Source organism: Phyllopteryx taeniolatus, chromosome 18 (assembly GCF_024500385.1).
Source record: "Phyllopteryx taeniolatus isolate TA_2022b chromosome 18, UOR_Ptae_1.2, whole genome shotgun sequence".
Classification (NCBI taxonomy): Eukaryota; Metazoa; Chordata; class Actinopteri; order Syngnathiformes; family Syngnathidae; genus Phyllopteryx; species Phyllopteryx taeniolatus.
The window spans coordinates 8,312,573-8,326,224 of NC_084519.1; the positions used below are offsets into that span (position 1 = coordinate 8,312,573).

A 13,652-nucleotide genomic window follows, 5' to 3' on the forward strand; every position below is an offset into this window, starting at 1 on the left:
CTTTTGGGGTGTGCGTGTGCACATGTGAGATAACAGATGGGTATCATTTGACTAGTGTAGCGTGGCACAAGACAGTTGTCCGGACAACAGCAATTTGACTGCTTCCTGTTTCCGCCACGTGGCCTGCCGAGATGGGGACGAGGTGATAAGGTGAAGAGGCGAGGGGTTGAGGTGACGAGATGAGGAGGTGAGATGAGAAGGCAAGCAGGTAAAGTAAGGAAGTTAGAAGATGAGGAAGTAAAGTAGTAAAGATGTGAGGTAGCAAAGGAAGCAGCGAGGATGTGGAGGTGAGGTGTTGAGGAGATGAGTTGGCAAAGAGACAAGAAGGTGATGAGGTGAGGGCGAGAGGTGGCAAAGTAGGTGAAAAGGATGAGGTGTTGAGGATTCGAAGACGTGAGGTAAGGTGGAGTTAAGGAGGCGAGAGGGTGAGGTGGCGAGGGTTGCAAGGTGAGGAGGTGAGTTTACTGTACGTGGAGTCAAAGACTTGAGGCACGGTGGCAAAGAGGTGAGAGGTGAAGACGGAAGAAGGTGAGGAGGCGAGGTGTGTTGGAGTTGAGGAGGCGAGTAGGTGAGGTCACGAGTAGGGTTAGAAAGGCGTAGAGGTGAGGATGTGAGTTTACGAGGAGTCAAGGTGTTGATTAGGCAAGGTGGTGAGGAGGTGAGAGGTGATCAGCCACAGAGGCAAGGAGATGAGGAGGTGGGGTGGAGGTAAAGTGATGAGGAGATGGGGGAAAAGGTCAGGTGGCAAGGAAGTGAGAGTTGAGGAGACAAGAAGGTGAGAAGGTTAGGGGAGGTGGAGTTAAATAGGTGAAAAGTTGAGGAAATAAGGTGCCCAGGAGGGCTAGAAGGTGAGCAGGTGAGCAGGTTAGGTCACCAGGAGGCAAGAGGTTTAGGTGGCTAGGAGGCAAAGAGGCAAAAAAGTGAGGTGCTTGTGTGTGTGCGTGTGTGTGTGTGTGTGTGTGTGTGTAAAATAAAAGCTGGGCTTCATTTGACTTGTGTGGTGTGCCACACGGACAGTTGCCGAGCCTACAGCAATTTGTCCGCTTCCTGTTTCCTCCACCCGGCCTCGTGTCTACTGCTGGAGCTTTTGTTCAACCATTCAAATCACATGAAAAGTGTGCGCGTGTGTGTCAATACACACCAGTACCAAACGCTTCCACATCATTCCTCATGCAAATCAAGGCTTTGTTGCTTGTGCAGTCTGCACACTTCCTTTACCGCCTTGCAGTACCATGAAACGTGTACGTGTGTGCGTGCGCATTTGAGTGTGTAACACTGAGAGTGAGAAAGTGTAAAATATGAAAGGGCACAAGTGCTTCAGTGTGCGACTTCATATTTATACTGTCAGTGCATGTTTAATGCATGGCCACGCGTTTGTGTGTGTGTGTGTGTGTGCGTGTGTGTGTGTAAAAGAACTGTATGTGCTTTGTACAAATGTCTGACTGTATGGAAAGTGTGAAAATGCTGGAACCTCAGATATGAATAGAGACCAATAGCTGCACCAATGCCCTGTAGCAGCTCAGAAAAGCGATGTGTTTACGTGGCGGCCATGTTGGTGGGGGCAATGTTCCCGTCAAAGTCAAAGCACATAATTTGAAAATAGATCATAACTTGCTAATTTCTCAACCGATTTTCATGGGGTTCACTTTTTTGTCAACGTCAAGGTATGTGCTATTAATACAGAACATTTGAAAAAAAAGTCAAAAAGATTTCTTACCTGTGAAAGATGATTCCCAGTCCCTTGTGATTGTATAGCATTGTGTGGAACCGTATGCAGCACAGTGTGCAGGTATCCTTATTATTTTGATTTTCGTGCCATCCACACACATGGAATGCCCTGACACTTTTCCCCTACTAGCATAGCACCGCCATTGACGCAGCTCAAAGGGGGGGGGGGGGGGGCGTGTCGAGTCTTCCCATTGTTTGTATCTATGACTGGAACAACTTGTCAAGATTTATTCTACAAACGAAGGGACAAGCTTCATTGAGGGATTTTAGCCAGGGTTTGCCTTCTCACCTCCAGGACCCCCTCCTCCTCCTCCTCATCATCATCATCTCCCCGCCGGTGGGGAACAGGTGGCGGGCCTCCACCATGGCCACTGTGCAATTTGCTGGCTTCTCGCCTGAGACGAGTGAGGGCCAGACGGTGGAAGAAGAGGGAGAGAGAGAAAGGAGAGCAGAAAGTTGGCGTCGTGTAGGCCTTGACGAGAGGAAGAGGAGGAGGAGGAGGACGAGGGGGAGTGGGAACGAAGGCTGTTATTTGGAGTCGTCAATTGGAGGCACTTAGGAGGGCAAAGCTGTCATTTGGGTGACATCATTTCCTGTCCTCACACAGGAAGTCAACATACTCAAAGGCAGCCAGGCTCCAGCAGGTGCACCAACACAAAGATTCTATCAACCCTTGCTATTGGTGGTGGTTAGGGACTAAGCATGTGCCAATAATTGACCCTCCTTAAAAAAAAAAACATTTATTTCTTGTTATATTAATAAATGGACTGCCAGTCGTTTTCCAAACAAAGTTCCCCATATTGCTAGCCGTTTTAGAGCATTTTGACTCCTCTTTCAAGATCCTCAAAATAGTGTTCTATGACAATATAAGCATTAGACGTGCAACACCTAATCGATTATCAAATAAATCATAACTATTTTGATCATCAATTTGTCATTTAGAGCCATTGTTTAACTTAAAATTGTCCAAATCCTCCGAATTTCACTCTATTAAATGACCAACGATTTGGCCCTATGACGGAAAAATGAAAAGCCGAGCATGTTTGATTGATTTATTTATTTTCTCCCCCTGATATCTTCCGAGTAGTGGGACATATGAACGACAACCCTCTGACATAGCACCTTGATGCTGACCAATAGGATTGTGTCTTGCAACAGCGCCTCGGTTCCCTCAGTTGCCATTATCAACAATTATTGCACAAACCAATGCTCACTGAAACTTTATAGCATGAATCGATAGAATGCCAGCATGGTTATGTGTAAACATTAGTGCTAGCACTAGCTAGCTGTATAATGTTATGCTGCCTGCTAACTAGCGGTATTAAAAGTATGTGAACATGACCTCAAGCCCTCCTTAAAGAATGAACAGCCCAAACCGTCCTCTCCACAGCACCCAGGGACGACACCACACTTCTTATTTTTGTTCTTTTTTTTTTAAACACAAAACATTGCAGCAATCAAAAAGCACCTCTTCCTCCTGTCAATAGGTGTTGTTGCCGCCATGGTAACGGCTATATCCAGTTGCGATAAAACCCTTTCCGGTCCCCCTTAACATACATACATATATATATTCTGCTTGAGAGAGGTGCCGAAACTCGTCTGACTTCCGACATGTTGGCATTTCTCTCCCTCATAATCGACGCGACAAGGTGCGATTCACCGCCTAATCTTTATCTTCTACTCAAAAGCTGTCCTGATCTCAAATCCAAAGCGATTTATTGATGTCATCTACTCGTGTTTGTTAGTGATTACAGTGGTTTATTATCAGGATGTTGGTAACAAAGTTTTTCAGCCAATAGTTGTTAGTTAGTTTCTACAGGTAAATTCAGGACTAATAGGACAAATGGTGATTCGCAAACGGGCTACGCTTTACTGTACTCTAAAATGTCCTCCAGCGTCTTTTGAACATCAGCGTTTCTCCTACTACATTCTGCCATTTCCTCTTGGGCTCCATGTCAGCTCACTAATCTTAATCTCACGCAGCTGACATATTTTTTGGAGGCAAAACCCCCCCCCCCCCCAAAAAAAAACCCCAGCTTGGGCCTGGTTCCTATAGCCGTTCGGATTAGCCATCCTCGCTAACTCCACGTGTGGCATTGAGACAAGATAAGCTAAAAATGAAAAAAAGAAACAAAATAAGCTCGACGCTAGGGTATTAGCGCTAAGAAGCTAGCACTACTGGCTAGCTGCCCCCGCCTGTCGTACGGCTGTCAGCGGGGATAGACTCCAGCTCACCTACCAACCTAATGAGGACAAACGCTATAGAAAATGGAAAGATAGTAGCAAAACCTCACCCTTTTTTGTCCTCTTGATCTCTTCTTGTCCTCTTCTATTGTTCCTTCTCATTCTCAATCTTTCCTTCCCTCGTGTCTTTCCTCCTCCTCCGCCTCCTTGTGTCCTCTTTTATCCCAAAACAAAAAAAAGTCATGAGAATCCTTCTTTCTACTGCTGGTTGACAGCGTGAGGTCTCTCAATGTCTTTCCTCTCAAGTCACTGACAGCACAAATTAATTTATTCACACTTTGTTGTCATCCTACCTGTGTGTGTCCTACATCTAATCTAATCCCAAAGGAGCGTGTAAAGATCCTAAAATATCTATGCAAATATCATCTCATAAGTCCTCTTAAAAAGAATCAAAAGTACGTTTGGTGATGTTCCTTACTCAATTTTGACGTTTGACGTTAAAGAAATGCTCTTTATGGGCTTTTTACTCAATATTTACATTGAAATGAAAAGATCTCAAGGAGGAGTTCTTCACGGGAGATGAAGGTGCTGACAGGCTGAAAGGTTGCGGAATGTTCTGTGCTTTCTCCATGTTTTCTCTCAGGAATTTTAAGACAACATATTCCAGAAAATTCCCGATTTAAAGTTATAAAGGGATAGGCATTCCACTATACAGGTCCTTGATCAATTACTCAACTCAATTTACGCGTACACGTCAAACGTTTGGACACATTTTGACTGTCCCACTTTTGAGTGGTCGTGTATGTCAAATCAGTTCCCCATTGAATTGAAATGCTATCAATTTGTTCCAGCCCCACCATAATTTTAATATAAAGAAAAATACCACTTTATTTTATAAAAACATCATAAAATGGAATAAAAGAGAATATAAACAAACTGTTTTTTTATAAAGTGTAAATACTGTACGTACTGTCGTATTTGTGTTGGGTGGGTGCCTTTAAGGAGCGTGCCCTAGTGAATGATGTCAGGTGATGACGTTGGGTTGGCTGGTTACTTCAGTGTGGGTGTCCGGCGTGAGTTGTGGCATGCAGCAGCTTCTTGTGAGTGTTTTCATTTTGTATTTGTGTGTTTGGCTGTCCTTGCCCACATGACAGGGTATTACCGTACCCAGATTGCTCTTTTTTTCCCACGTCGCTCAAGTGGTGATCTATCGCAACACAAAATCGCAAAAATCAACCAAGCGACCGCTTGTAACAAAAAAACTCGTAAATTGAGGTGCTCGTAAGTCAAGGTGCCACATCATAATAATGTCGTGTGCATGGTTGTACTCCCAAATCCCATTGGGTCGTAATCAACAGCGCCTCTGCAGGTCAAAGTCAAGTAGTGCACTCCCTTTTTGTCTCGATTGCTTTGACTTAATTCATCAAATTCAATTCTAAATGATTAAATCATCAATTATCAGTGTTGGAAATGTACATATCAAAATTTGTGAGATAAGCTTTAAGCTATTCGACATTAATTAATTCTACATTGGATTAAATGCGGGCGGGAAGATTTTTTAAATTTTTTTTAATGAGAATTTACAAAGATTATCATCATGAGTGGGGAAAAACATTTGTACAGGTAAGCTTTTGAACAATTAAACAATTCATTTATTTTTAGACCCGGAACCAAACAATAGAACCAGTCTTACACAAGCTTTTTGTAAAAAAAAAAAAAAAAAAAAAAGATTTTTTTTTAAACAAAAAGAACATCAAAATCATAGAAAACAAACATATGATTATTGTAAGTAAGGTTTTTAGGGCTACAACTCGCGATTATTTTAATAATCGATTTAATCTGTCGATCTTTTTTCTCAGATCCATTAGATTAAAAAAAACATATTTAAAAATTTCCATCCAACATTATTTCAAATTGACAGTGCAGAAAATGCACAAAAATAAATTGATTACGATTCAGTTCATGGTTTGGTCCATAGAATCCATCATAAAATTAGCTAAAAATGGTTTCAATCATTGTTTTCCAAAGTATTTTCAAAGATCTTTGAAAATGTTTTATTTTGAGTCCACACAAAGATATTCAGTCTGCTTTCATGGAGGACTAAAGAAATCTGAGAATATTTACTGGTGAGAGGCTGAAATATCGAGGATTTGGACAATTTATAAAGTTAACGATTAATCGATTATCAAAATAGTTGTCAATTAATTTGATAATCCATTTGTTGTCGATTAATTGATTAATTGTTGCACCTCTAGTCACTGGTGGAAAAAAAGCTCGCTGTGTGTGCATGACCGCCACCTACAGGACTGAAGTGGTAAAAGTTATCTAATGAATCGAGTCAGATGGACATGATTTGCAGTGTTTGACCTTGGTGGAGGTCTACACCAGGTGACATTATGACATTGTGGCGCAGTAGATGGACACAGAGTTGCATTTTTTTGGACCATGTCTCCATGGGGGGGTCGTGCTAGATGCAGTGCTTAATTATTGCATGAGTTCCTACTGTATGGTCTTTCGGAGACATGGTGGTGTGGTGGTCGTGTGTGAGGTGCAAGCAGCATAATAAACAAACAGAACACTTTGGACGTTTATCTTCATCCTCAGTCTGGACCGCCTCAAGGTTTCCTGTTTGGTTTGTGGTGCTGACGGCAGCCAAGGCAAGGGCTTTTATTCCGGTGTGTGCGCGTGTGTCTGTGTGTGTGTTGTCAAGTGACGAAGGAGTGTGAGAAAAGACGAAAGGTTGACGCCTTCACAGATGTTGACATGAACTTTCACACACAATTTGAAAGGAGTGAGTTAGTGAGATTTTCTAAAAAATATTCCAGAGTGCTACTTATTAAAAAGAGGGCATTTCCATTCATTTCATTGGGGCAAGATGATTTGCGGTCCGATTGTTTTGAGTTATGAGCATAGTCAAATTGTACTCCTGTCTCAAGGCACCACTATACTCCAATTTTTGTCCTCCACCCTTTCCACCTCTTCCTGCAACTTCTCCTCATCCTGCACTTTTTGTTGTGTGTGGTATTGAGGATGTTTTTGCACTGTTCCGTTTGTCCGTCTTGCGGCGCATGTAGTGTAAGTCGTCGTCGTCGTCGGGGTGGCGACGGGGACACGCTGCGTTGTTGCGTAACAGGGGCTCTTATATAATTGGATGCATATTTGATAGAGTGCGGCAGTGATAACGTAGCGAGAGCGGGGCGGGATTTTGGTGCACTTGAGCCTCCCGCAGATGTTGCATCACCGGGAAGCTGAGCGGAAAAGGGGTGTGCGTGCGCAAATGAGTGAGTGAGTGGGTGAGTGGGTCGTTTTGTGTGTGTGTGTGTCTACAGTTTTTTGTACAGTTTTTCTTACAATCACGACCTGGGGCAGAGCTATGGGGGGGACCTACAGGTTGAGCCCTAAATCTGCAAATTGCAATACACGCGCCCAAACCGCCACAAAGAAAGCATGGATTAAATTTTCCCCCGTAGAGGCAGCACTTCATTGGGACACAAATATTTGCATACAAGCCAATAAAGTTACATTTACCTAATGTCTCATCTTTAACGTTCCTGTGTCGCGTTCACTGAGCTTCCACCCTTTTTTCTGCAAGCTTCCAAATGGTGATGTTAAACAAGTTTGTTTTGTTTAACATCTCTCTCTCTTATAAGTGCACAGTGACTCATCAAATCACCACACTTTTATTTGACCTCAAAAAGCCGCAGTCAGCTTGATTACTGGCTAAATAAACGCAATCAATTCAACACGTCAGTGCGGGAAAACAACAACAACAAAGTTTATTTCCACTCAACAATTCATTTGGAAAGTAGTAAAATAATTCTGACCTGTTGACAAAAAAGAAAAAAAAAGTTGTGCAAGAGGTGGTTTTGCAATCAGCAGTGTGTGCTATTATAACAAATGACGGGAGTGTTTTATTTTTATCCTGCTTTAAGCCAAACGGCAAAATGGAAAATAAATTCCTCCTGCAAAAGTGTAAAAGTTGGCATTCATGGTCAGTGTTATTGCCCTCACCAACCTACAAACAACACAGTCCTTATATTTTCCTGGGTTCAACGCATGTACAGTAAATGTTCCCCAAATACAAAATAACAAACAAAGCAGCGACAATGAGGCGCTCCAAAGTAGCCACGCTAGCGTAAAGCCCTCGTGACGCGCAGGCACTCGCAGCCACAACGTGGCGCTCTAAAGCAGCCATGCCAACAGACTATCCAAACGCAAGATGTATAATGTTGACTTGTAGTCCCGACACTGCCCTTCTACCTTTTACACTGTCAGCTTCCAGTGGCAGCTAACCGTGCTAGCCCAGCTAGCAACAGAGAGGCTGACCTTGGAGTGAGATTGAGTTTACACTAACAAGCTAATGTAACACTCCAACTCCGCCTGTATCGTTGATATTGATCACCGTCACGCTGGCACGCCTGCTCACCAATCAGCCGGCGGATCAATCGCAGCCTAACGAGATAAACGAGCGCTCTAATGAGCTAACCGAGCGCTGGCTGGGTCGATGGTAGGGTTTCCTCAAAGTTATAATCATAATAATAAGAATAATAACTATACAATGCAATTTGTGTATTGTTGAAATGTAGAATGTAAGACTTGAAGTTGAATTGGACACGGCATTCAATTGATAATGTTGTCACGGAAAATTTGGAATAATAACAAATTTGCAAATTTGCCGAATGTGAAAAAGTTCTCAAGATGTCCTGAATGTGCTGAAAAGTTTGAAGTTGGAATGGGAAATACAAGGAAGTCTTTGTTGGATGTCTCATTCGCATGAATGTTCTTTTTCCTGTGGAAATTCTGTAATGGGCTCTGTGTACAAAGGTTCTGCCAGATAAAGCAAAGTGCTAAACTCCTCAAAATGATGCAGAGAAAGGTCAGGATCACTATTGGCAGTAACAGCTGTCATACAACCCAAAAAGTCAAATGCCCCAAAAGTCAAGCACCTCGAAAGTCAAATAATTAAAATTCAAACAACCCAAAGGTCAGAGTGCAAAAGTCAACCACCTCAAAGGTCTAACACCCTTAAAGTCAAATGCCTAAAAATTAAAACGCCTCAAAAGTCAGACATCTTGAAAGTCAAACACCTCGAAAGTCAAACAACCCAAAAGTCAAACACCTTAAAAGTCAAATGCTTCAAAAGTCCAACAGCCAAAAAGTCAAACACCTACAAAGTCAAATGCCCTAAAAGAAAATTCTTCAAGTCAAATGCTCCAAAAGTCAAACACCTCAAAAGTCAGATAATTCAAAAAGTCAAACATATAACAAATCCGATGCCTCAAAAGTCACAGGCCTCAGTAGTAAAACACTTCAAAAGTCACATGCCTCAAAAGTTGCATGCCTTAAAAGTTAGACCTAAAAGAAAATATAATAATTCCAAAGTCAAAGAACCCAAAACTCAAATGCTTCAAAAGCCCTATGCTCAAAAAGTTAGATGCCTCCAAAGTCAAATGGCTCAAAAGTCAGACACCTCAAAGGTCAAACAGTTCCAAAGTCAAACCACCCAAAAGTCAAACGGCCCTAAAGTCAGACACCTCAAAAGTCAAACGCTAAAATGTCCTCCAGACACAGAAGCATCCTTGCACTTCCGCTGCATTTTTTCCCCAAATCGAGTAGTTGAAAAAGTTGTGCTTCCCATTGGCACGCGTCTGTTTTTTTTGTGATGACTCAGGACTTGAGCTCGCTTTGGCCCTCAGGATTGTGGGCAATTTGTCTTATTATCGTCAAAGGTATTTAAACGCTTCTTGTTTCACGTGCTGACTCACACTGACTCACGTCGCTCATTCCACCATCAAAAGTGTTTTGCTCCAAATCCAAATGAAATCTTCTGTCTCCACATGTGAGCTGGCCCAGCCTTGCCCCGCAGTGCTAAAATTACTTGGAAGAGCCGCTGTTATGTTATGTGTCACCCGCCGGGAGACCCCCAGAGACTCCACAATCCAGTGTAGAGTTACACACACACGTACACGCTCACACAAGCACAGATCTAGCGGCAGGGGAAGAGCCATCCGTCACACATGACAAAGCAGTCGCACAACACTGTCGAGCTCGTCTTCTACTTCAACAAGCCGAGCCGAGTCAAGTTTATTTGAACAGCACTTTAATCACAAAAGAGACCCACAGTTGGCAATGATTGACAACATCCCCTAATCTGAAAGCCAAAAGCTCACACAGAACATAATACACGGACGGAGACTTTCACCATGACAGGACGAAAAACAACATTTGGACAACATACACGAAAAACATCGAGCACCGTAAAACATTGCACATCAAAACAACATGACAGCAAAGAATATTATAACAACATAGACCAGTAAACATAGAGCATTATAACAGAATAGTACATAAAATATAGAACATTGTGACAACATAGTCCGAAAAAGAGCACATGACATTTATTTTAACAACATAGAACATAAAACATCACAACAGCAGAGCCGATTATAACACCATAGACCAAAATTCATCGAATATTATCACAGCATAGGACATAACAATATAGTACATTCAACATAGGACATTATCACAGCATAGTACATTATAACAAAATAGAACAAAAACAAAGAACATTACAACAACATAGGACATTATAACAGGAATTTATAACAGCATAAAACATTATACAATCATAGAACACTATAACAAAATAGAAAAAGTACATCAAATCAACAGAGAACATTATTACAACATAGACCAAAGACTTGGGTATCATAAAAATAAAAAACATAAAACAGAACGTTGCAACACCATGAGACATTATAACAACCTAGACCACAAAATATACACAAAAACATAAGACTTTAGAAGAACATACAAAAACATAGACCATTACAACAACATTGAACAAAAAAAACTAGAACATCATCACGTTATAGAATACATTTTATCCGAGATGGAACACGTCACGCATTCAAAGTGCTGCTTTGATTGGCTGCTGATCTCGCTAATTAGCGCTGAAACCAACCTTTTGTTTTACGACGTTTGACTCGTTAATGAACATTGGGATCCACGCCAACACTGTGTTAACCTTTAGAGCTGACCACAACATCTCTGTGTGTGCGTGTGTGTGTGTGTGTGTGTCACTGACACTCATTCACTGCCATGAACGTCTATATCCATCAACTGCAATCCAACAGTTTGCTGCTACTAGATTCGTTAAGTATGTTTTTTGCTTGATATATTTATTTTCACAAAAAGCTCATGAATGAAATGTGATTATTGTCATGCATTCAACTGTACACCCAGCCAACATGGGCTTATAAAACACCAAGTAATCAAATAATCCAGCACCAGGACTAAAGTGCAGCAAAAAGTCATGTCAGAAACTGTCTGCGTCTTCTTGTCTAAGCTTTGCAAATAAAATATGGCATTCCAAAAACATCCAAATCAAACAGCCACTTAATGTTATCCTCATCTGACCAATAGAGCATATCAATCAGTTATGTTGTATAGTATTATTAAAAGATCATCATATAGTGTACAATATCATGTCATTGAAAATGATATATACATATACATACTGTTCGGGGGTAGCGCTTACCTTGAACAGTTTTCAGTTTGAGTTTTAACAAAATATTTTGGAGCCAAGCTTCTTCAAACTTAAGAAGAAGCTTGTTTTTGACAGAATTGATATTACCACACGTTATTTCTGTAAATATATTGCATATCCACTTCTTCAAAAATGAAGGCAAACTCTTTGTTCCAAGGAGAATCTTGGAATTTGCTCCACCTAAGACACATCAGTTGGATAGCAATATGGGAAGCTCTGCGTTGAAAACTGCTGCCATTCAGTGAGTTAAATGTAACACACAGTTCAAACAGTAAAAATGTCACTCAAAGTCTTTTTGAACATTTGAACGGCAGCAAAAAAAGTGATCAGGGCGAAGTTTCACATCCAAATGACTGAAAAGACACAAACACCTAACATTGCTAGAATCGGGCACAGCTGTGTGATTGCGTGCGTGTGCGTGTGTGTGTGTGTGTGAATGTGAGTTGCATAAGAGTCAAGTGTTTCCCCCTGTGGCTTCTCTCTCTCTCTCTCTCCCTCTCCCTCTCCCCCCCATCTCTCTCTCTCTCTCTCTCTTTCTCTCTCGGTGGCATCGCCAAAGCAAATAAACAAGCGACAGCTTTTGTGTTTGTGCTTCCCACACAAACGTATCACCCAGACAATGCCCACATATACACACACACAAGCCTTCATGCAAAAGCACCGCATGCATGCCACATGTAACAACATACATGCGGTGAACAAAAGTCTTGGGACACCAACACTCGTGTTTCCCAAGTTTTATTGAGCCAAAGCACATATTGGACAAAAATCTCACGCCAAACTTCCACACGAAAATATCACAAAACGCGGAACTCAGATAACTCTGTTGAATAAATACATGTTCCCCACTGAAATGAATTGAAATGCAGTTTATCCATTCCAGACTGCCCAAAAACAACACTTTTTTTTGTTTTTATGAAATAAAGAAAAGTTGTTTACAAATTGTTCAAGATTGTGTAAAAACATAATACATAACAAAAGACAATGTAAATAAATAAGATTACAGTTTAATTACTGGACATACTGAAGTATTTGTGGGTTGGATGTTTGCCTTTCAGGGACGTGGCCTAAACAATATCATCAGGATGTGTGAGCGTCTGGGCGTGAGTTGTGGCCTACTGGAAATCTTAGAAAAATGGTGCAGGTTAAAATGAGACTACTGTAAATTCCCCCCAAATTCCACAGATTAAAAGACTACCATAAATCCCATAAAAATTGTGCAAATTAAAACAATCCCATAAATGTTGCACAGGTTAAAACAAGACCACTGTAAATCCCACAAAAATTGTACAAAATTGCACAGATTACAATAAGATTTCCTTAAAGCCCCGAAAACTTTAAAGGTTAAAATAAGGCTACCATTTAACCCCCACAAAGGTTTTGCATGTTAAAATAAGTATTTGCATGCTTTACAGTTTGTCCTGTTAAATAAACAGGGACTCTCCTTGCCCACATGCGAGGGCATCACACTAACTTAATTAACCCTTTGCGCCCTGTGATTGGCTGGCGACCAGTCCATTGTTTGTCTATACTGGCCCGGGAAGAACATGCAAGATTCAAACACAGGACCTCTCGACGTCTTTACCAACTAGTTCACCGTGTACAAACAATAATAAAGTACAAACAATCATTAGAATGTGAATGTATCAGTCAAACCTGTTGTACTTGATGTACTGTGTGTGTGTGTGTGTGTGTGCGTGTGTGTGCTTGTGTGTGTGTGTGTGTGTGTGTATCAATTTGTCGCTGCAAAAGTGCCGGCAGCGTTGGCCGGGCGCCTCCCCCCGCTCGGGGCCCCTTCTGTCTATTTCTGGCTCTGCGTCATGCTTGGGCTTTACTCCTGTGGCAAGAGGAGTGTTTCTCTAGGGCTCCCACTCACACACATACACACATACACACATACACACACACACACCTACACACACACACACACACACCTACACACACACACACACACACCTACACACACACAGCCTACAGCACATGTAAACATAGAGAGAGAGAGAAGGTGGATGGACAGACAGCAGAGTGGATGAATGGATGCTTGCTTTCGTGATAGGAAGTGAAACTGTGCGGGCGCGTGTGTGTGTCGTGAACAAAAGACAGGAAGTGAGAGGACAGGTCGCTGTGTCTGTTGCCGTGGCGATGGAGGAAAATGAGGGAAGTCTTGCAGGTTAGTCTGTTCGTTCTA

General features: G+C 41.8%; 1 protein-coding gene across 7 annotated transcripts in view; it reads left to right on the forward strand.

The window, feature by feature from the left end:
• hivep2a (HIVEP zinc finger 2a) overlaps nucleotides 1–13,652 on the forward strand; it is a 67,023-nt gene that overhangs the window by 8,106 nt on the left and 45,265 nt on the right. The window contains exon 1 of one of the 7 annotated variants that reach the window (XM_061754945.1): nucleotides 13,296–13,634. The exons of the other annotated variants lie outside the window; for them this stretch is intronic. The gene's annotated coding sequence lies outside the window, so the exon portion shown is untranslated. Of the gene's footprint in view, nucleotides 1–13,295; nucleotides 13,635–13,652 lie in introns of those variants that run through there. 7 annotated transcript variants of the gene reach the window in all.